The sequence below is a fragment of the Manis pentadactyla genome, chromosome 10 (assembly GCF_030020395.1).
Source record: "Manis pentadactyla isolate mManPen7 chromosome 10, mManPen7.hap1, whole genome shotgun sequence".
Taxonomy (NCBI): domain Eukaryota; kingdom Metazoa; phylum Chordata; class Mammalia; order Pholidota; family Manidae; genus Manis; species Manis pentadactyla.
Genome location: NC_080028.1, coordinates 16,783,405 through 16,805,658, shown reverse-complemented (window position 1 = coordinate 16,805,658; position 22,254 = coordinate 16,783,405). Strand labels below are relative to the sequence as shown.

At 43.1% G+C, this 22,254-nt stretch overlaps 1 protein-coding gene across 1 annotated transcript in view; it reads left to right on the top strand.

Annotated features, from left to right (window-relative positions):
- The first annotated feature begins 384 nt into the window (after positions 1-384).
- Positions 385-22,254, top strand: part of CHST11 (carbohydrate sulfotransferase 11) — a 270,178-nt gene continuing 248,308 nt past the window's right edge. The window contains exon 1 of the mRNA XM_057486453.1: positions 385-533. The gene's annotated coding sequence lies outside the window, so the exon portion shown is untranslated. The remainder of the gene's footprint in view (positions 534-22,254) is intronic.

Here is a 22,254-nt window from a genome sequence, read left to right as displayed (position 1 = left end):
CTTTTGACTCACCTAGACACAAATGGAGAAACAGAACTTTCCTCCATGGTCAAGACAAAACTGGATTTCTTTATGAATCCATATATAAATATAACTTCTTTTTGAGGATTTTTATGGGGTTTCATTAAGGATAATGAATTTAAAAAAGGAAAGCTGAATTAAAAAATTCCTAAATCTACCCAGGAATGAAATATATGTGCTATGGACTGAATGATTATGTTCCCTCCCCTCTCCCCATTCAGATATTGAAACCCTAATCCCCATTGTGATTATATTTGGAGATGGGGCCTTTGGCAGGTAATTACTTCATGAGGGTGGAGCTTCATGAATGTGATTAGTGCCCTTATAAGAGGAAACAGGAGAGAGCTTGCTTGCCTGTCTCTGTTCTCTGCCACATGCAGTTCCAGTGGGAAGGTGGCTGTCTGCACACAGGAAAAGGGCTCTCAGACCAATAGCAAGCTTTTAGAACTGTGAGAAACAAATTGTTGTTTAAGCCCCCCTCCTCCCACCCCCAGGCAAGAATGGTTGCAAAGGTGGGTGCAACTTAATATCTTCACATTTCATTCCAGACCTGAGCATATGCATTTGTATGATGCTGTCAAATGTCAAGGTGCCCTTATGAACATTATGTCACAACAACTTAGTGGCTGGGGTAAGCATATCCATTGTACAGGTAAAGGAACTGAGACTACAAGTGGGCTAGTTAAAGGCGCTGCTTGGACTTGAACTTGTTTTCAGACTTCATGTCCAGTAGACTTCTTACTGCATGATATTCATGGATAGCAATAGATCTTTATTGACTTCTGTATTCTCTGGACAGATACGGATGTGGGGAAAATATCTGTTCTTTCCTATCCAGTAAGGTGGGCTGAATAATGGCTGAGTAATAATTCAGAGATATCCACATCCTAGTCGATGGAACCTGTAAATATGTTACCTTAATGGCAAAAGGAACCCTGCAGATGTGACTAAGTTAGGGATTTTGAGATGGGGAGATGATCCTGATTATCTGGATGGACCTGATGTAATCACAGGGTTCCTGACAAGAGGAAGGTTGGAGGGTCAGAGTCAGGGGGAGAGATTGGAAGATGCTATAATGTGGCTCTGAAGATGGAGGATATGACAACCAGCTAAGGAACACAGGTGGCCTCCAGAAGAAGCTAGAAAAGGCAAGGAAATACTCTTCCTATAGCCTCCAGAAGCGACATAGCCCTGCAAACAACCTCGACGTTAGCCCACTAACGTTGATCTTGCACTTCTGGCCTGTAGAGCTGTAAGATGATAAGTCAGTGTTGTTTTCAGCCACTAAGTTGGTGGTGATTTGTTACAGAAGCAATAGGAAATGAATACATCCAGTATCTCTTATTATGACAGTATCCATCTTGGCCTCTGGGTTGGCTGCCTCTCAGGGAAACACCCTGCCTTGTTCTTGATGCCTGTGCTGTGGGTGGGGCTGACCCCACTTCTGGCTTCAGGATAGAACATGTTATCCAGGCCTGGCCCATGAGAATACTTCAGTCTCTGTCCCAGTGCCTGGGGAGGGATGAGCAGGTGGCCACTGCAGGGCCCCACAGGAGGATGCACTAGGCTCTTGCGGCAGCTGTCAGGAAGCAGGCATGGGTTTTCCACAGTGGATGTGGAGCTGAAGAAGGTAAGCCTGGAGCAGGTGGTGGCCACCTGAGGATGAAGCACGAAGGACAGTAGAGCAGTGGGCTGGAAAGAGACATTGTCCCAGACATGGCTTGAAACCATGAATCCAGTCATGCCTAAGGCCAGCTTTGCCCCTTGAAGATTCCAATTACAGGATGAATTAAGTCCCTTTTGTTCATGCAAGTTGGAGTTGGATTTCTGAGCCCAAATATTCTTGACTGATATGGGCATTGAAATGGTATTATTTGATGCTGGATTTTGCTGAAGATTTAACACTGTTGAGCAGATTAGTACTACTCAAGAGGAGGGGTGTTCTTGTCCAAATGGCACCAACCTTACAGTTAAAACCAGGGAGAAGATATGATATGAGAAGATATAAGTTCTCTCTCCCCATAAAATGCTAACTGCGGAGAGTTACCACCTGAGTCCTTTTACATAGCAGGTCCTGACTGACCCTTGGATACCAGTACAGGCTTTTTCTCAGGCTTTATCTCATTTGGCTCTTGAGATCCAGGGAAGGAGAATGTCTTGCCTTAAGCCACATGGCCAGCTGGTGGCCAGGCTGGTGTCAGGATGCCTGCCTCCTCTGCCTCCTAGGGCCACACACTCTCTAAGGCTGTGGCCTCAAGCACTAGTGTGAGCATTCTCTCTCACACTTCCGTGGCTCTGAAAATTCACACCCTGCTGTGTGCAATTAGTCCTTGCTGCTCCCCCTTGCTGATCAGCATTCTTAATTTCATTTTTGGAGCCCTGGGTTTATCATTATCATAATGAGATTATTTAACATCCTGAATATTAAAAATTCGACTCCACAGAATAAAGTGTGTGTGTTCCAAGGTTACTGTTGTTTACCAGCACCCACCATTCAGCCCACTCTTTTTTGAAAAACATCACTTTGAGGGCAAGGCACCGCCTCTCCCCCCGCTCACCCCAGCTCCTGGTGGGCGTCATTTAAAAGGATCCCCATTTGAGTTTCTGATTTTGATGGCATTGATCTGACAATGAAATAAACTCAGCTGACAATTCTGACAATCCTAGAGCCACTCCAGAGTTGGAACAGGAAGGGATCTTAAAGGTTGCTTAATTCAGTCTTTGCATTTTTTTATCATAATTTTTTTCTATAAAGAGGTCCTTTTACAGTTAATACTATTTTTTTAGAGCAGTTTAAAGTTCCCAGCAAGACTGAAGGGAAAGTACAGAGATGACCCATATGTGTGGGCCCCCACACATGCATAGCTTTCCCCGTTATTCACATCCCACTGGAGTTGTACATTTGTTAGAACTGATGAACCCACACTGACTCATCATAATCAGCCAGAGTCCACAGTTTACATTATGGTTCATTCTTCATGGTGGACATTCCATGGGTTGGTGCAAATGTACACTGACATGAATCCATCAGTATGGTGTCATACAGACTATTTCCACTGCCCTAAAAATCCTCTGTGCTCTGTTTGTTCTCCCTTCCTCCCTACTAACCCCTAGCAACCATTGATCATTTTACTGTCTCCATAGTTTTGCTTTTCCGTCATGACATACAGTTGGAATTATGCAATGTGTAGCCTTTTCAGATTGGCTTCTTTCACTTAGAAACAGGCCTCCTTCCTTGCATTTTCCAGGTGGAAAAGTGAAGCTTGGAAAGTCAAGTATGTATCAGAGTTCTTAGTGAAAGGCAATTACTCTGCTAGTTTAAGAAGAACATGAATATTTTAAAAGATGTTAGGTAACTCACACAAATCCAGGAGGGTCAGAGACGCAGGCATGTGCCTGTACAACTGGAAACAAGACCCTCACGGGTGGCTCCAATCACTCTTACTGTCTAGTGGATTGTAATGGGTTGACTGGGGGCCGCCAAGAAGATATATCCATATCCTAATCTCAGGAACCTGTGAATGTGACTGTGTTTGGGAAGAGATTTTGCAGATATAATTAAGCTAAGGATTTGGAGATGAGATCATTCTGGATTATCTGGATGGGTCCTCAATTCAATTACAAATGCCCTTATAAGGGACAAAAAAGAATAAGAAACGGACACAGAGAAGGCCACATGAAGACAGAGGCAGAGACTGGAGCAGTGTAGCCACAAGCCAAGGAACACCTGGACCCAAAAGAAGCTGGAGGAGGCACGGAAACATTCTCCTCTAGAGTTTCAGAGGAGCGTAGCCCTGCCAATACCGTGATTTTGGGCTACAGGTTCCCAGAACTGTGGGAGAATAAATTTCTCTTGCTTTAAGCTACCGAGTTTGTGATAATTTGTTATGCATGCAAAATAAATACACTGTCACCTGACACAGACTCCAAGGTTCCCATAGATGAACCTGAGACTGGGTCTTATAAACTCACAGCTCCTCCAAAGAGCTAAGACCCTCAGGCTCTGCCCTTGCCACTCAGCACAGAGGTCTGATGGGCAGAGCCTGGGTCACGTGCAGCACCCTAGCGGCAAGGGATGCTGTGAGGAAATGTTCTGGGAGGGACTTGTCATGTAGAATGTTGAAAGATGTTGGATGGCCATAAACACGACAAGTGTACTCTACAAAGTGATTGACCCCAGAGCCACTGTATTATTAGTCTGATTTGGCTGCTATATAACAAAGTGCCACAGACTTAGTGGCTCAAATAATAGACATTCATTCTCCCACAGTTCTAGAGACTGGAAGTCCAAGATTGAGGTGCGGGCAGGGCTGGTGTCTGGGAGGTCTCTCTTCGGCTTGTAGTAGGCCGCCTTCTTGTGGTGTGCTCACAGGGTCTTTCCTCTGTATGTGTGCAGAGAGAGTTCTGGTTGTCGCTGCCTCTTCTTATGACACCAGTCTTATTGGATTAAGACTCTCTCTCCTTATGACTTCATTTAACCGTAATTACCTTTTTTTTTTTTTTAGATGATTATTTTTTATTGAAGGGTAGTCGACACACAGTATTACATTACATTAGTTTCAGGTGTACAACACAGTGATTCAACATTTATATACATGATAATTCTAGGTACCAGCTATCACCATACCAAGTTGTTACAATATTTTGACTATATTCCTTATGCTATACATTACATCCCGGTTACTTATTTATTTTACAATTGGAAGTGTGTACTTTTTTGTTGTTGTTGTTGTGAGGGCACCTCTCATATTTATTGATCAAATGGTTGTTAACAACAATAAAATTCTGTATAGGGGAGTCAATGCTCAATGCACAATCATTAATCCACCCCAAGCCTAATTTTCGTCACTCTCCAATCTTCTGAAGCATAACGAACAAGTTCTTACATGGAGAACAAAATTCTTACATAGTGAATAAGTTACATGGTGAACAGTACAAGGGCAGTCATCACAGAAACTTTTGGTTTTGCTCATGCATTATGAACTATAAACAGTCAGTTCAAATATGAATACTCATTTGATTTTTATACTTGATTTATATGTGGATACCACATTTCTCTCTTTATTATTATTATTTTAAATAAAATGCTGAAGTGGTAGGTAGATACAAGATAAAGGTAGAAAACATAGTTTAGTGTTATAAGAGAGCAAATGTAGATGATCAGGTGTGTGCCTGTAGACTATGTGTTAATCCAAGCTAGACAAGGGCAATAAAACATCCACGTATGCAGAAGATTTCTCTCAAAACAGGGGGAGTGAGGTTCTAAGCCTCACCTCTGTTGATCCCCAATTTCTCACCTGATGGCCCCCCTGCGACTGTGCCTGTCTTAGGTTGTTCCTCCCTTGAGGAATCTTACCCGTCTCTGGCTAACCAGTCATCTTCCGGGGCCATACAGGGAAATGTGAAGTTGGTAAGTGAGAGGGAAGCCTTATTGTTTGAAAAGGTTAGCTTTTTACTTCTTTGCATATTTATGCCCTGTGGCTTCTACGCCCAGCATTTGTCTTGAGGTATCTTTACCACTTGGAAGAATTATGATACTCGGTAAATTTGATATGAGGCACGAATTCTATTTAAGGGTTGTAGTTAAGAAGGAAGAAGAAAAGCTATAGAAGTAGCAGGCGGAAGAAAACATGGGAAGATTGATTATTTCTTTGACATATCTTCTTGTAGAGTAACTTCAGCATGTATAGGTTTTAAACTACTACTTAAATTGCGCACACACATTAACATAATAGGAGTACAGTTACATAACCAAAGCATACCTGTAATTACCAGCCATCTCCAGTGAAACCAAGAAAACCAGTTAGGCACCTTAGGCATTTGTGAAAACTTATCTATGATATGGTGGATATTGTCCATCTGAGCTTGAACAGTCTGAGAGAAATCAGACAAATTAAAACAACCCATTCCTGGGGACTGTTCACATCCCATATGTTCTTTTAACAGTAAATAGTCTGTAGTTGTAAGATTTTGGAGCGCTACAATTTGCACTTCTCCTAATTCTTGTTTGAGTTCCAACAATATAGATCCAGTCTAATTTGTTGTTTTACTGTATGCACAGGCCAGCTTAGATATCTCCTTCTTCATTCCCATGGCAAGTCCAGGAACTGGTGGGATGAGTGCATCTACAGCTGTAGCAGTGCGTGGATCTTTGTTGGGGTTTTTTGATGATCATCTTCTGGCAGGAGTCTTCCAGAGAGTGCTGATGTTGGAAGTTCTTTTTCATATCGTATCTTAGTTCATTTTCGGGGTAGCCCAGTTAGGCTTTGATCCTCTGTATAAACACAAACAGACCCTTTGCCTACACTTTTATATGCCCTTTATACCCTTGTGTAGGACTCTTTGGAGGTCTCCACACAGGAACTGCCTTTTTTTTTTTTTTTTTTTTGCTATCACTAATCTACACTTACATGATGAATATTATGTTTACTAGGCTCTCCCCTATACCAGGTCCCCCCTATACACCCCTTTACAGTCACTGTCCATCAGCATAGCAAATGTTGTAGAATCACTACTTGCCTTCTCTGTGTTGTACAGCCCTCCCCTTTCTCCCACCCCCCCATGCATGCTGATCTTAATACCCCCCTTCTTCCTCCCCCCCTTATCCCTCCCTACCCATCCATCCTCCCCAGTCCCTTTCCCTTTGGTACCTGTTAGTCCATTCTTGAGTTCTGTGATTCTGCTGCTGTTTTGTTCCTTCAGTTTTTCCTTTGTTCTTATATCCACAGATGAGTGAAATCATTTGGTATTTCTCTTTCTCTGCTTGGCTTGTTTCACTGAGCATAATACCCTCCAGCTCCATCCATGTTGCTGCAAATGGTAGGATTTGCCCTCTTCTTATGGCTGAGTAGTATTCCGTTGTGTATATGTACCACATCTTCTTTATCCATTCATCTATCGATGGACATTTAGGTTGCTTCCAATTCTTGGCTATTGTAAATAGTGCTGCGATAAACATAGGGATGCATTGGTCTTTCTCATACTTGATTGCTGCATTCTTAGGGTAAATTCCTAGGAGTGCAATTCCTGGGTCAAATGGTAAGTCTGTTTTGAGCATTTTGATGTACCTCCATACTGCTTTCCACAATGGTTGAACTAATTTACATTCCCACCAGCAGTGTAGGAGGGTTCCCCTTTCTCCACAGCCTCGCCAACATTTGTTGTTGTTTGTCTTTTGGATGGCAGCCATCCTTACTGGTGTGAGGTGATACCTCATTGTAGTTTTAATTTGCATTTCTCTGATAATTAGCGATGTGGAGCATCTTTTCATGTGTCTGTTGGCCATCTGTATTTCTGTTTTGGAGAACTGTCTGTTCAGTTCCTCTGCCCATTTTTTAATTGGGTTATTTGTTTTTTGTTTGTTGAGGCATGTGAGCTCTTTATATATTCTGGACATCAAGCCTTTATCGGATGTGTCATTTTCAAATATATTCTCCCATACTGTAGGTTTCCTTTTTGTTCTATTGATGGTGTCTTTTGCTGTACAGAAGCTTTTCAGCTTAATATAGTCCCATTTGTTCATTTTTGCTGTTGTTTTCCTTGCATGGGCAGATATGTTCAAGAAGAGGTCACTTGTGTTTATGTCTAAGAGGTTTTTGCCTATGTTTTCTTCCAAGAGTTTAATGGTTTCATGACTTACATTCAGGTCTTTGATCCATTTTGAGTTTACTTTTGTATATGGGGTTAGACAATGGTCCAGTTTCATTCTCCTACATGTAGCTGTCCAGTTTTGCCAGCACCACCTGTTGAAGAGACTGTCAGGATTTCGCCATTGTATGTCCATGGATCCTTTATCAAATATTAATTGACCATATATGTCTGGGTTAATGTCTGGATTCTCTAGTCTGTTCCATTGGTCTGTGGCTCTGTTCTTGTGCCAGTGCCAAATTGTCTTGATTACTATGGCTTTATAGTAGAGCTTGAAATTGGGGAGTGAGATCCCCCCTACTTTATTCTTCTTGCTCAGGATTGCTTTGGCTATTCGGGGTCTTTGGTGTTTCCATGTGAATTTATGAATTATTTGTTCCAGTTCATTAAACAATGTTGCTGGTAGTTTCATAGGAATTGCATCAAATCTGTATATTGCTTTGGGCAGGATGGCCATTTTGACGATATTAATTCTTCCTAGCCATGAGCATGAGATGAGTTTCCATCTGTTAGTGTCCCCCTTAATTTCTCTTAAGAGTGACTTGTAGTTTTCAGAGTATAAGTCTTTCACTTCTTTGGTTAGGTTTATTCCTAGGTTTTTTTTTTTTGATGCAATTGTGAATGGAGTTGTTTGCCTGATTTCTCTTTCTGTTGGTTCATTGTTAGTGTATAGGAAAGTCACAGATTTCTGTGTGTTGATTTTGTATCTGCAACTTTGATGTATTCTGATATCAGTTCTAGTAGTTTTGGGGTGGAGTCTTTAGGGTTTTTTATGTACAGTATCATGTCATCTGCAAATAGTGACAGTTTAACTTCTTCTTTACCAATCTGGATTCCTTGTATTTCTTTGTTTTGTCTGATTGTCGTGGCTAGGACCTCCAGTACTATGTTAAATAACAGTGGAGAGAGTGGGCATCCCTGTCTAGTTCCCGATCTCAGAGGAAATGCTTTCAGCTTCTCGCTGTTCAATATAATGTTGGCTGTGGGTTTATCATAGATGGCCTTTATTATGTTGAGGTACTTGCCCTCTATTCCCATTTTGCTGAGAGTTTTTATCATGAATGGATGTTGAACTTTGTCAAATGCTTTTTCAGCATCTATGGAGATGATCATGTGGTTTTTGTCTTTCTTTTTGTTGATGTGGTGGATGATGTTGATGGACTTTCGAATGTTGTACCATCCTTGCATCCCTGGGATGAATCCCACTTGGTCATGGTGTATGATCCTTTTGATGTATTTTTGAATTTTGTTTGCTAATATTTTGTTGAGTATTTTTGCATCTACGTTCATCAGGGATATTGGTCTGTAGTTTTCTTTTTTGGTGGGGTCTTTGCCTGGTTTTGGTATTAGGGTGATGTTAGCTTCATAGAATGAGTTTGGGAGTATTCCCTCCTCCTCTATTTTTTGGAAAACTTTAAGGAGAATGGGTATTATGTCTTCCCTGTATGTCTGATAAAATTCCGAGGTAAATCCATCTGGCCCGGGGGTTTTGTTCTTTGGTAGTTTTTTGATTACCGCTTCAATTTCATTGCTGGTAATTGGTCTGTTAAGATTTTCTGTTTCTTTCTGCGTCAGTCCTGGAAGGTTGTATTTTTCTAGGAAGTTGTCCATTTCTCCTAGATTTCCCAGCTTGTTAGCATATAGGTTTTCATAGTATTCTCTAATAATTCTTTGTATTTCTGTGGGGTCCGTCGTGATTTTTCCTTTCTCATTTCTGATACTGTTGATTTGTGTTGACTCTCTTTTCCTCCTAATAAGTCTGGCTTATCTATTTTATTTTCTCGAAGAACCAGCTCTTGGTTTCATTGATTTTTGCTATTGTTTTATTCTTCTCAATTTTATTTATTTCTTCTCTGATCTTTATTATGTCCCTCCTTCTGCTGACCTTAGGCCTCACTTGTTCTTCTTTTTCCAATTTCGATAATTGTGACATTAGACCATTCATTTGGGATTGCTCTTCCTTTTTTAAATATGCTTGGATTGCTATATACTTTCCTCTTAAGACTGCTTTTGCTGTGTCCCACAGAAGTTGGGGCTTAGTGTTGTTGTTGTCATTTGTTTCCATATATTGCTGGATCTCCATTTTGATTTGGTCATTGATCCATTGATTATTTAGGAGCGTGTTGTTGAGCCTCCATGTGTTTGTGAGCCTTTTTGCTTTCTTTGTACAGTTTATTTCTAGTTTTATGCCTTTGTGGTCTGAAAAGTTGGTTGGTAGGATTTCAATCTTTTGGAATTTACTGAGGCTCTTTTGGTGGCCTAGTATGTGGTCTATTCTGGAGAATGTTCCATGTGTACTTGAGAAGAATGTGTATCCTGTTGCTTTTGGATGTAGAGTTCTGTTGATGTCTATTAGGTCCATCTGCTCTATTGTGTTGTTCAGTGCTTCCGTGTCCTTACTTATTTTCTGCCCGGTGGATCTATCCTTTGGGGTGAGTGGTGTGTTGAAGTCTCCTAGAATGAATGCATTGCAGTCTATTTCCCCCTTTAGTTCTGTTAGTATTTGTTTCACATATGCTGGTGCTCCTGTGTTGGGTGCATATATATTTAGAACGGTTATATCCTCTTGTTGGACTGAGCCCTTTATCATTATGTAGTGTCCTTCTTTATCTCTTGTTACTTTCTTTGTTTTGAAGTCTATTTTGTCTGATATTAGTACTGCAACCCCTGCTTTCTTCTCGCTGTTGTTTGCCTGAAATATGTTTTTCCATCCCTTGACTTTTAGTCTGTACATGTCTTTGGGTTTGAGGTGAGTTTCTTGTAAGCAGCATATAGATGGATCTTGCTTTTTTATCCATTCTATTACTCTGTCTCTTTTGATTGGTGCATTCAGTCCATTAACATTTAGGGTGACTATTGAAAGATATGTACTTATTACCATTGCAGGCTTTAAATTTGTGGTTACCAAAGGTTCAAGGTTAGCCTCTTTAGTATCTTACTGCCTAACTTAGCTCGCTTATTGAGCTGTTATATACACTGTCTGGAGATTCTTTTCTTCTCTCCCTTCTTATTCCTCCTCCTCCTCGATTCTTCATATGTTGGGTGTTTTGTGCTGTGCTCTTTCTAGGAGTGCTCCCATCTAGAGCAGTCCCTGTAAGATGTCCTGTAGAGGTGGTTTGTGGGAAGCAAATTCCCTCAGCTTTTGTTTGTCTGGGAATTGTTTAATCCCACCATCATATTTGAATGATAGTCGTGCTGGATACAGTATCCTTGGTTCAAGGCCCTTCTGTTTCATTGCATTTAATATATCATGCCATTCTCTTCTGGCCTGAAGGGTTTCTGTTGAGAAGTCTGATGTTAGCCTGATGGGTTTTCCTTTATAGGTGACCTTTTTCTCTCTAGCTGCCTTTAAAACTCTTTCCTTGTCCTTGATCTTTGCCATTTTAATTATTATGTGTCTTGGTGTTGTCCTTCTTGGATCCTTTCTGTTGGGGGTTCTGTGTATTTCCGTGGTCTGTTCGATTATTTCCTCCCCCAGTTTGGGGAAGTTTTCAGCAATTATTTCTTCTAAGATACTTTCCATCCCTTTTCCTCTCTCTTCTTCTTCTGGAACCCCTATAATACGAATATTGTTCCTTTTGGATTGGTCACACAGTTCTCTTAATATTGTTTCATTCCTGGAGATCCTTTTATCTCTCTCTATGTCAGCTTCTATGCGTTCCTGTTCTCTGGTTTCAATTCCATCAATGGCCTCTTGCATCCTATCCATTCTGCTTATAAACCCTTCCAGAGTTTGTTTCATTTCTGCAATCTCCTTTCTGGCATCTGTGATCTCTTTCCGGACTTCATCCCATTTTTCTTGCGTATTTCTCTGCATCTCTGTCAGCATGATTATGATTTTTATTTTGAATTCTTTGTCAGGAAGACTGGTTAGGTCTGTCTCCTTCTCTGGTGTTGTCTCTGTGATCTTTGTCTGCCTGTAGCTTTGCCTTTTCATGGTGATAGGAATAGTCTGCAGAGCTGGGACAAGTGACGGCTGGAAGAACTTCCCTTCTTGTTGGTTTGTGGCCCTCCTCTCCTAGGAGAACAGCGACCTCTAGTGGCTTGTGCTGGGCAGCTGTGCGCAGACAGGGCTTCTGCTTCCTTCCCGGCTGCTATGGAGTTAATCTCCGCTGTTGCTGTGGGCGTGGCCTGGCTCGGGCAGCTACTCCAAAGTGGTGGAGTTGCGTTGGAGGGGGAGCGGCCGGGAGGCTATTTATCTCCGTAAGGGGCCTCCCTGCTCCCTGCAGCCCAGGGGTTAGGGTGCCCAGAGATCCCCGGATTCTCTACCTCTGGATTAAGTGTCCCACCCTGCCCCTTTAAGACTTCCAAAAAGCACCCGCCAAAACAAAACAACGACCACAAAAAAAAAAAAATTTTTTTAATTAAAAAAATAAAAAATAAAAAAATAAAAATAAAAAATGGCTGCTCGTTTTTCTTTATTCTCCGGAGCCAGCCTCAGGCATCTGCTCACTGGTCTTGCTGCCCTGTTTCCCTAGTATTGGGGTCCCTATCCCTTTAAGACTTCCAAAAAGTGCTCGCCAAAACAAAACAGAAAAAAAAAAAATCACCACTCGCTTTTCTTATGTCCTCCGGCGCCAGGCCTCCGGTGCCCGCTCACTGTTCTTGCTGCCCTGTTTCCCTAGTATCCAGGGCCCCCTGGGCACGTACTGTGTCTGCACTCTGGCCCGGATGGCTGGGGCTGGGTGTTCGGCAGTCCTGGGCTCCGTCTCCCTCCCGCTCTGCCTGCTCTTCTCCCGCCGGGAGCTGGGGGGAGGGGCGCTCGGCTCCCGCGGGGCCGGGGCTTGTATCTTACCCCCTTCGCGAGGCGCTGGGTTCTCTCAGGTGCGGATGTGGTCTGGATATTGTCCTGTGTCCTCTGGTCTCTATTCTAGGAAGAGTTGTCTTTGTTATATTTTCATAGATATATGTGGTTTTGGAGGAGATTTCCGCTGCCCTACTCACGCCGCCATCTTGGCTCTGCCCCCTTAATTATCTTTTTAACGGCTCTATCGCCAAATATAGTCATATTGGGGATTGAGCTTCAACATATGAATTGGTGGCGACAGCTAGCTAGAGGTGGGCTGAGATTTCTGCATTCACTGCCTGTTTACTAATCCACCCAGCTCAACTCCTGTCAGACTTAGACATGCTGGGGCACAACCTGTCTAGAAAAACAAAGGTGACTGGCCTTTGGCACCCTCCATTTAGCTTATTGCCTGGCAGGAAGGGGGCATATAGATATTGGTGGCCCAGTTACAGGTTCTGCTTCTCTATCCATACCTCATAATCTGTGAATTCAGAGTTCTTAGTGGTAAGCAACAGAAACCAACTATGACTTATCCTTTATTGAAAGGATAATGGATAACTAGAGAAATGCTAGGAGGACTGGAAAATAGCTAAAAAGTCAGAAGGAAGAAGGGAAGCAGACTGTAGCCCACAAGCCGTCTAGGGAGGCCACCACTGCCAAGGCCACTGGAGTTTACAGTTGCTCCCACTACAATGGGTCTTCTGCCATCCCTGCTTCTCTGCCTCAGCAGCTCCTGATTCAGGCCACTGCAGTGGGTGCCTCTGATTGGTTTAGGTTTGTGTAGTCCTCGCAAGTCTAAAAGAACATGTATTATCACTCCTATTTTACAGAATGAGGAAACTGAGGGCTGAAGATGTTCTGTGACTTGCCAGTGGCGAATTTAGGTCTGCCTGACTCCAAGGCCCACTTTCCCAGTAACCACACTTAGTCCCCAATCCCCACTGCTGGGATAAAGGACGTGTAATTCCGAAGGGGCTGTTTCAGTTGCTTCATCCAGCAATGCAAGGGTGTCACCTTCTCACTCTACCCTCCCCAGCATCGAGGGACTGTGTCATTTAACACAAACCTGGGTTAAGTTGATTGATTAAAATGGTGTTTCTTGTTTCAGTTTGCTTCTCTTTAGCTATTGAGGTTGAACATTTCCCCATATTCTACTATTGGGTTATAGTTCCCTTTGGATGTGTGAAAAATCCTGTCTATGTTTTTTTGTTCATGTGTCTACTGGGGTCTTGGTGGCATTATCTTAGTTGTTCATATGAGCTCTTTACATATAACATACAGCATTTTTCTTTTTTTTTTTAATGTGAATATTTTCACCACATTTTTATTTGCTGTTTATCTTTGTTCATTTTCCTTTTACACAAAGGAGTTTTACATTTTAGGGATAAATATTTAAAGAATATTTCTCAGGCTGCCCACATAATACAAGGGATTGCTTTAGGGAAAAACATCACTGCGTGCTAGATAATTCCTCTTTTTCATGCCCTGCCACCTCACAATACTTTTGGGTCAATAGGTTTATAGAGAGTCCTTTCATCTCTCCAAAGGGGGTCATAAACAACTCTGAGAGGCATGGTTTTTCACTACACCCTAGGGCAAAAAAAGACAAAGGTGAACATTGTTTGCTCCAGTCATTTACACAGACTCATCTATCCTCCTATCTAAACAACTGTTTGTAGGGAGAGAGGAGAGGAGGGCAGAGAGATGCCTAAAACCTGGTTTAAAAGTCACTGAAGATTTGACCTGCAGGAAGGAAAGACTGTGAAAGTGAGCATGTCCCTGAGTACGTACGAAGGCAGAATCCTGGTGACGGGAGGAAAAGCTCCCTTTTCCTTATCTCCCTCCCTTCTGCCCCCAAGCTCCTTAAAGGGGTGATTTTGATAAGAATTCTAAAGGGGGTGCTGTTAGATGTCTGTAGAACAAATGGTTGCTACACCCTGAAGCATGGGTCTTGGTGCCACAGATTCTTGGTTCACATTCCGCCTTCCACCACACTTACCAATTGTGTAACTGTGAGCAAATCCCTTAATCCTTCTGAGGCCCCATTTTGTCATCTGTGTAATGGGATACTCACACTGTCCTTGAGTGACTGATATGAGGATTCATGGTGGTGCATGGGACAGTGGTGCTAAGCGGAGTCCAGCATGCTGGACGTGTGCCACAGAAGCCCATTCTGATGTATCAGGAAATTAACTGGCAGGTACTTGTGGGTCATCTGCTGTGTGCCCAGCATGGCATCAGGTCTGTGGCAACTGGTCCCAACCTTCATGAGCTTACACAGTGTGGCCCAGGAGAGAGTACAGCTCACAAATGACTCTACAGTTATTCGACAGAGAAGAAATGCTGAATTATAGAGGAGGATTTAATCCTTGCAAGTGGGAAGAGACCTCTGGAGGTTGAATTAATGAATGAAAACTTTAAAGAAGGAAGCAGGGGCTTAAATTGGGTTTTGGACAATTTAAGAAACATATTCTCCTTTTATGAGAATATTCCTTCCTTTGAAAGTGAAAATAGCTACATACTTTTCCTTTTGAAAAATAGTATGCACTCTTTAAAATGTACTTAGACAATGCTTTAAATCAATTAGAATCTCAGTACCTAGGAATACCTACTTATCAATACCTTGTTGCATAGAATGTATATATTTATATATAAATATCATTATATTTGCTTATTTATAGAAAACCCAGAGTATATATATATACTGTGTTGTAACATCTGTAATTGATTTGGTCATTTCCTTTTTACTGGCTGTAGAGTATTCTATTTATAATTTGTTTCACCAAATCCTAATTGTTAGGCACTTAGTTGATTTTAGTGCAGCTAAATACATGACTACTCCAAGAGTACGATTTTCTCAGTCAATAACTGGTGGTTTTAATCAAGTTAATCAACTGTCTGGACAATGGAAATGTTATCAAGTTATTTCTGGATCACTTTTCAGTGATGAAAGTTGAATCAATCTATTCTTATTTCCACCATCAGTAATATAAGGGTGCTCTTTTCCCCATACTCTTCCTAGCACTGGGAATCACCAATATTTTATAATCTTTGCCAGGCTGCCAGGTAAAAATTATGTCATTCATTTAATATGGATTTCTAGACTGTCCTGTGTTGACACTGTCCTGAAAGACATGAAACAAACATGGTCCTAGTCCTCCCCTTACAGAGCTCAGAGGTTACAGGAAAAAGAGACATCAAACAAATAATTACTGTAAAAGGTGATGAGGGCTGTTAAAGTTTGTATTTCTTTGATTATCTGGTAAATTTCTTTGATTATCCTTAGTAAATACAATAAAGCCCATTGAGGTTTTGTGGTGCTGTGACCTCATGTTTATCAGTGGACCAAGGAGGTGGCTGTTTTTTTTTGTCCCTGGAAACTCTTGGAATGACACAGAAGGGAGCGCAACAATGCAGAACATGCCAAGGGATTTTCTAGAGGAAAATGATTAACCCAGTTATGCCTTTCTGGCCTCATTTCTGCAACATCCTTGGGATCTTGTCTAATAAGAATGCCTTGAAGACTGCACCATGCCTACAGAGATTATAGCCTGGTGTGGCATACTTTAATTGCACAGCATAGAACGAAGTGATAATAATATAAAATAGTGGTGGAACAACTGGATATCTGTATGAAAAAATAAATGAACCTCCATGCTTACCTCATGCCACACACCCAAATTCACTCAAAATATATCAAAGACTAAAACATGAGCTTTAAACTATGATGCTTCTACACCAAACCACAGGAGAAAATTGCTGTGGCATCAAGTTAGGCCAATATTTCTTTAACAGAATGCAAAAAACACAAGCCATCAACAAAACAATTAAGAGAATGGACTTGATCAGTTTTGAAAATGTTTGCTCTGAAAAAACACCATTAAGAAAACAAAAAGGTAAGCTCACTGAGGGAAAAGACATGCAAAACATATATTTGAAAAAGGGCTTGTATCTAGACTAAATAAAGAACTTAATAATATCACAACTGATAATAAGAAATGATAATTTTAAAATGGGCAAAAGATTTGAATAGACATTTCACAAAGAGAGATTTCTGAATGACCAAGAAACACAGGAAAAGATGCTTAACATCACTAGTCATCAGGGAAGTGTTATCAGAACTACGATGAGACATCCTTACACACTCAGTAGAATGGCTAGAATTAAAAAGACTGACAGCACTAAGCATTGATGAGGATATGGGATTCTCCAGCTTTGCTAGTGGGAGTGCAAAAGGGTACAGTTATTTTGGAGAAAAGCTAGGCAGTATTTTATAAAGTGTCCTAAGTATTTGCCCAAGACACCTGAAAACATTTGTCCATATAAAACTTGCATGCAAATGTTCATTGCAGCTTTTTTTTGTATTACTTAAAAATTAGAAACAGTGCAAATGTCACCAAGAGACAGATGAACAAACTGAGGTATTGCCACACTATGAAATGCTGCTGATCAATAAAAAAGGAAGCAAATACTAAGATGAATGAATTTCAAAATAATTTTGTTAAGTCAGAGAAGCCAGACAAGGCGGGCTTCATCCAGTATGATCCATTTATATAGAATTCTAACCACGACAGAAGTGTAGTGAAAGCAAGATAATTAGTGGTTGCCTGGGACTGGGGTCTGGAGCAGGGGATCAACTGCAAAGGGGCAAGAACGAACTTTCTGGATGATGGAGATGTTCTCAGTCTTGATTGTGATGATGGACGTTATATACCTGTATACAACTGCCCAGACTCAGCAAGCTGTATGCTTAGAATGAGTAGATTTTATTTGTGTATTAAAGCTGGGAGAAAATTAAATCAGAAACAAATTTGAACTTTCTTGGCTCTCACCATATGCATCTTCTGCTTTGGTATGATTTCTATTTTGCATTACATATGGGGGTGGTACATCATAAAGTTTTCAGATAGAGATTCTCAGTACCCTAATCTGGTCCTGGCATCAAAGCCCTTCTAGGCCCTTTGGGTCATGCCTTGGTCACACTGGTCACCTCTAAGGCATCTGCTGGCTTGTCCTCCAAGCCCCCTCAAGTCAGCAGCTCTGTGACTTTCATGCCATGCTTGGGGCACTGCCATCTTTGGTAACATGGGGGCCACTGTGCCAGGTTCAAAGCACTCTGGTAACTACCCTCTGCCTCCGGGGGCATGGAGTGGGAGGGCACTCTCATACTTCCCTTTGGAAATGTTCCCCAAAGCCCCCCCACTTCTCTCCCTGGCATTATCTCTTCCAAAGTTTTAAAATTTCCCTAAGAAAAAGTCTTCATAAAATCCGTCAGCAAGGTAGCACAAAGCCTGCTGTAAATGGAGAGGGAGTGGAGAAGGGAAAAATACAGAAAAACACAAATGAATATTTCAATAAATTACCATGCCATGCATGTTCAATGTGCTTAGGAAATGCTAATGTTGTCAATGAGGAGCAGCAAGAGGCAGGGGTCCTGGAAAGATGGTTTGGAATGGTATGCCCAGGGGCTGGCAGGGGTGAAAAGGGAAATCAGTTAAGACGCCCAACAGTCACTGAGTGCCAGGTCATGCTTGCTGGTGGCCTGTCCCTCCAGGCAGCTATGGCTGCCTCCATTTTATATGTGAAGAAAGCAGGGCTCAGGGAGGTGATGTGACTGCCTCAAGTCACATAGGTCCATCTGGTCTGTCTGAGCCCTCAGCCTGACTGGCAGTCTGGAAAAGAGACGGGAGGGAACTGTGACCCACTGTGGCTGTCTGGCTTTTGGCTTTGTGACCTTGGGTCAGCCAACACGACTCTATGACCCTGGGTAGTTATGTTACCTTTCTCTGCCTCAGTTTCCTTTCCTGTAAAACACAGGTAATAATGACCCTGTCTCACAGGCTGTGTGAGGGGAGATGAGTAAAGTGCCGAGAGCGTGGCCTGGCCTGGAGAGACGTGTATGTGAACTGTGGCTCCCACTGTGGTGGGCCTGAGTGGGGGTGCTGGGGTGGCAGGGGGCATGAGACCGGTTGTTTGGAGCTGGAGAGCTTCTGGGTCATCGGATGGGAGTTTGGGGGTTGACCACGGCCCTGAGTTAAATACTTGAGAGGGAGGAGCAGCTTGGGGAGCCAGGGAGGGTGGTAGAGACCAGTGAGGGGGCAGTGGGAGTGAGCGTGGGTGGAGCCCGAGGGTCCATCAGCCCTCTCTCCCCTCAGGAAGGGAGGGAGAGGGGTCTCTCCGGCCCACACTGGGCAGGAGGGCAAAGGTAGCATCAGAAAGTGAAACAGAATAATAGGGGGCATTTCTTTCCTCCCTCCTCTTCCCCCTCCCTTGTTTTCTTTCCTGCCTCTCTCCTTCCATCCCTCTCTTTCTCTACCCCTTTTCCCACCTCTTTCTGTCTTTCCCACCTTGTTCTAAAAAGCCTGCAAAGAAGAGTCTGCTCTCAGACATGGCCTGAGTAGCCCACTTGTGTACTTGCGGTTTACCTACCTGTAGAAAATTTGTACCCTAAGATCACCACATACTGTGGGCGAATCGTTTTTGATTCAGCTCCACAAATATTTACTGTGCTCTGGTTAACTGAGCCTACTTTGTGCTGGAGGTGCCAGAGAGATGCAAATGGGCAAAGCCAGTCCTCAGAGGAGCCAGTCTGGGGATCTGGCTGATGTTGGCAGAAGACCTGTCCCTTGCCCCCAAAGATGCTAAAGAGCTCTCTGTCTACCAGTGCCCTGGGCCCACTTTTCTCTCCAACGAAGTGCAGAAAGAGGCATGGCTGCCAGTTCCGCAAGATCTTGACAAGACAGTACATACACTGAAGGTATAATCTACGGAAACAAGGCAGAGCTCAGCCTGCAGGTGTCAGAGGGCTGCTGATGGCACACATGAGCTGGAATTGTGATTTGCATCTATTTCTTCCTCTCCTATGAATTTTCCAAGATCAACGTAAATAGAACTTTCTACTCCATAGAGTTTTCAGGGCCACACCAGGCTTTGAAACAGACAGGGCCCAGTTTCATTTGCATGTTGTTTATTTTGGAGAGGAAGTTTCCTGCTCAACCACCAACCAAGGCACAGCCAGCTCCCAGAATGAGAACAGAGCCAATTTGCAGAAGCTCTTGGGGTGAAGTGGAATTTGGAAAAATAAGATCCGAAGAGTGACTGGGGGTTGCAGCCAGGAAGGTGGTTCCCCAAATGCCGTAGGCTCTCTGACTTCCCCACCTGGGTGTGACAGAGAGCAGCTGGTGAATAGTTCTGACCGATAAACGATGAACAGAAGTGACATGTGCTTCTTTTGGGTGGGATCACTGAATGTCTGGGTGAGACCTTCCAGGCTGCTTTCCCTCAGGCATCGCAACCAGCATTGTTCTAGATGGGGGCTGCTGCAGCCTCACCTTTGAGAAATACTACATGTACAGCTCCTCTGCTGACCCACAGCAGACGTGTCATGGAGTGAGATGAAAGCCCTGTTGTTTTAAGCCACTGCCACTGGGGCTTGTTTGTTACTGCAACATATCTTCACCTGTCCTGACTGGTACATTAGGGAAACAGCCTGATTTGAGAGGCCGTCTCCCCTCTTCCTCACTTCAAAGTTCAAAGTATCGAGTCTTTCTCCTCAGTCTTATCAGCCAACATTGCCTTTTGTCTGGTCAATATTTATCATGTACCATGAGTAAAAGAGGTATCAAAGTTTTGTTAGCATAGGAATGGAGAGAAAGCAATGAGTCTACTTGCGGTTGATAAGTTTACAGTGTAACAAGGGAGTCAAGAAATAGAACATTTCCCTCATCCCTAGTGCACAAAGAATGACAGAATCACTGAACATTACAACTGACCATTCCCATAGACTTTAGAGGTGATCTAATTTAACTTCATAACCCAAAAGGAATCACCTCTCCATTTCTGACTTATTTGTTTCTATCTGGTGTCAGTCACTATGCTAAACACTAGAGAGAGAGACAGAGATAAATAACACTCAGCCTAGTGGGTAGTGGCCCAAGAGTAGTGCTTAGAGCACAGAGGAGGAAAGAGGCTACTTCAGGTTAGAAATCTGGGAGGGTTTCTGGAAAGAGGTGGTAGTTTCCCTGCCAGAGCTTTATCCCTCACTGTATGTCTGGGGTGATTCCTGATTGTGGGAATGCAAAAATGGATGCTGGGCTTGATCCACCATCTTTCCCACCATGTGGCCCAACTCTTCCCTCCCTGACCCACCACAGATTCGGACTGCTGATCTCTCGCTTGGCTCTGGGACTTCCTGGACTGCCTTATGCATGTCCAGACTTTTGTACAAGTACAGTGTGGTCTCAGCCCTGGATGGTGAGAGGTCAGTTGAGTTGCCTGGGAGCAAATCCCTTTCCCTCCCTGCTCTGTAAGACCAGGAGTTAAGTGAGAGCCTGACATTCTAAGCAAAGTGCTGCAGGTGCTCAAGGATTCCCTGCCTTGGCTGGGGCGGGTGGTAATGTGTTCGGCTCCCATCCTCAATCTCTTGGGCTGGGTGGGGGGTGGAATCACTGAAGAATGACTTTGTACTGGAGCCTGTACAGCTCTGCTGCCTTTAGCAAGCAACTCATTCACAAGGGAGTGCAAATTAATACCATAATACCGACTACATAAATATTGTGCTGTAATTGATTGCCTTATGTAATCAAAGGCAAGGCTGCTGACTTAGTTGCTTTCCCTACCTTGCAACTGCTGGAGGAAAACTTTGGAGAAGAAAACTGAGGTTGTAGAGGTGGTTTTTGCTGCAAGTATCTGTTTACAAGTTGTGTCTCTGATGTACTGAGAAGAGGTTAAGGCCCTTTCCATTCAGATTCAGTATTTGTCAAATGCCTATTATGTGAGAGGCACTAAAAGACACACTCTCTTATTGAATTATTAATTGAGTTAATGGTTGTAACTTTTTGATAATATGGCACAAAAGTCAGTCTTTACAATATCATTTCTTTCCTGGTATATATTACTGTTGGAATTTAAATAGTACTTTAATTTTGAAAAACACAGTGTCAGCATAGGGAGGATAAAAGGATATGACAGCCCCTATCTCATTGCTTACAGAATGAGGAATTTAAAGTCAAGAAGGGCAGAAGAACAACATCTTTGTTCCTAGGTACTGTATTAGTGGACAATAATAATGGATTTTCTCCAGTCAGTACTGAGTAGGTGAGCCAGTGATCTCCCTACAATTTGCCTACGTCCACTTTATTGATTGCTGAACAACCGAACCGCACGGAATTGGGAATCTTAAATCTCTTCACACAGTGCAAGAAAGCATCGCCATCTTTCCATTTACTTGCCAATGCTAGGCCGGCTCGGTTTTCCAGCAGTTGCTTGGATGTGCATGACTTGCTGGCGGCATCCTCCCACGTCCACCCTGCAGAGACTCATGCAATTTGGAGAATTTGAAGAGAGCTCTGTCTTTTGGGAAGCCAGAGTTTTAAAATCCACACACCTCTTTGCCTTATTGAGGGGGTGGGTGTCAGAGACTCGGCATAAATCCCCGGGAAAGCTCAACTGTCGCCTGAACCCTGCGGATGGTGCAGTTTCCCTAATCTTGACCCGAAGTCTGCCGTCTTCAACCCGTTTCCAAACTGTCGCTAAGCCTGGGCTGCCTTCGAAAGAATAACGAAAGAGCCAGGTTCTGAGCGTCGGGAAAAGGGCACCGGCTCCCTGGCAGCTGGGGGCCACGTCCCGGCTACCTGCCCGGGGACTTGGAATGATCGCGTGCTACCAGACCCCTCCAGGCTCCCAGGGCGCAACTCGCTCCCCTCCACTTTGCTCTCAAACGCCGGCAGAAGTGTGTGGCAGCACCGAGGCGATTTTATTCTTATTTTTTTCCTCCGGGCTTTGTCATGGAAACGCTG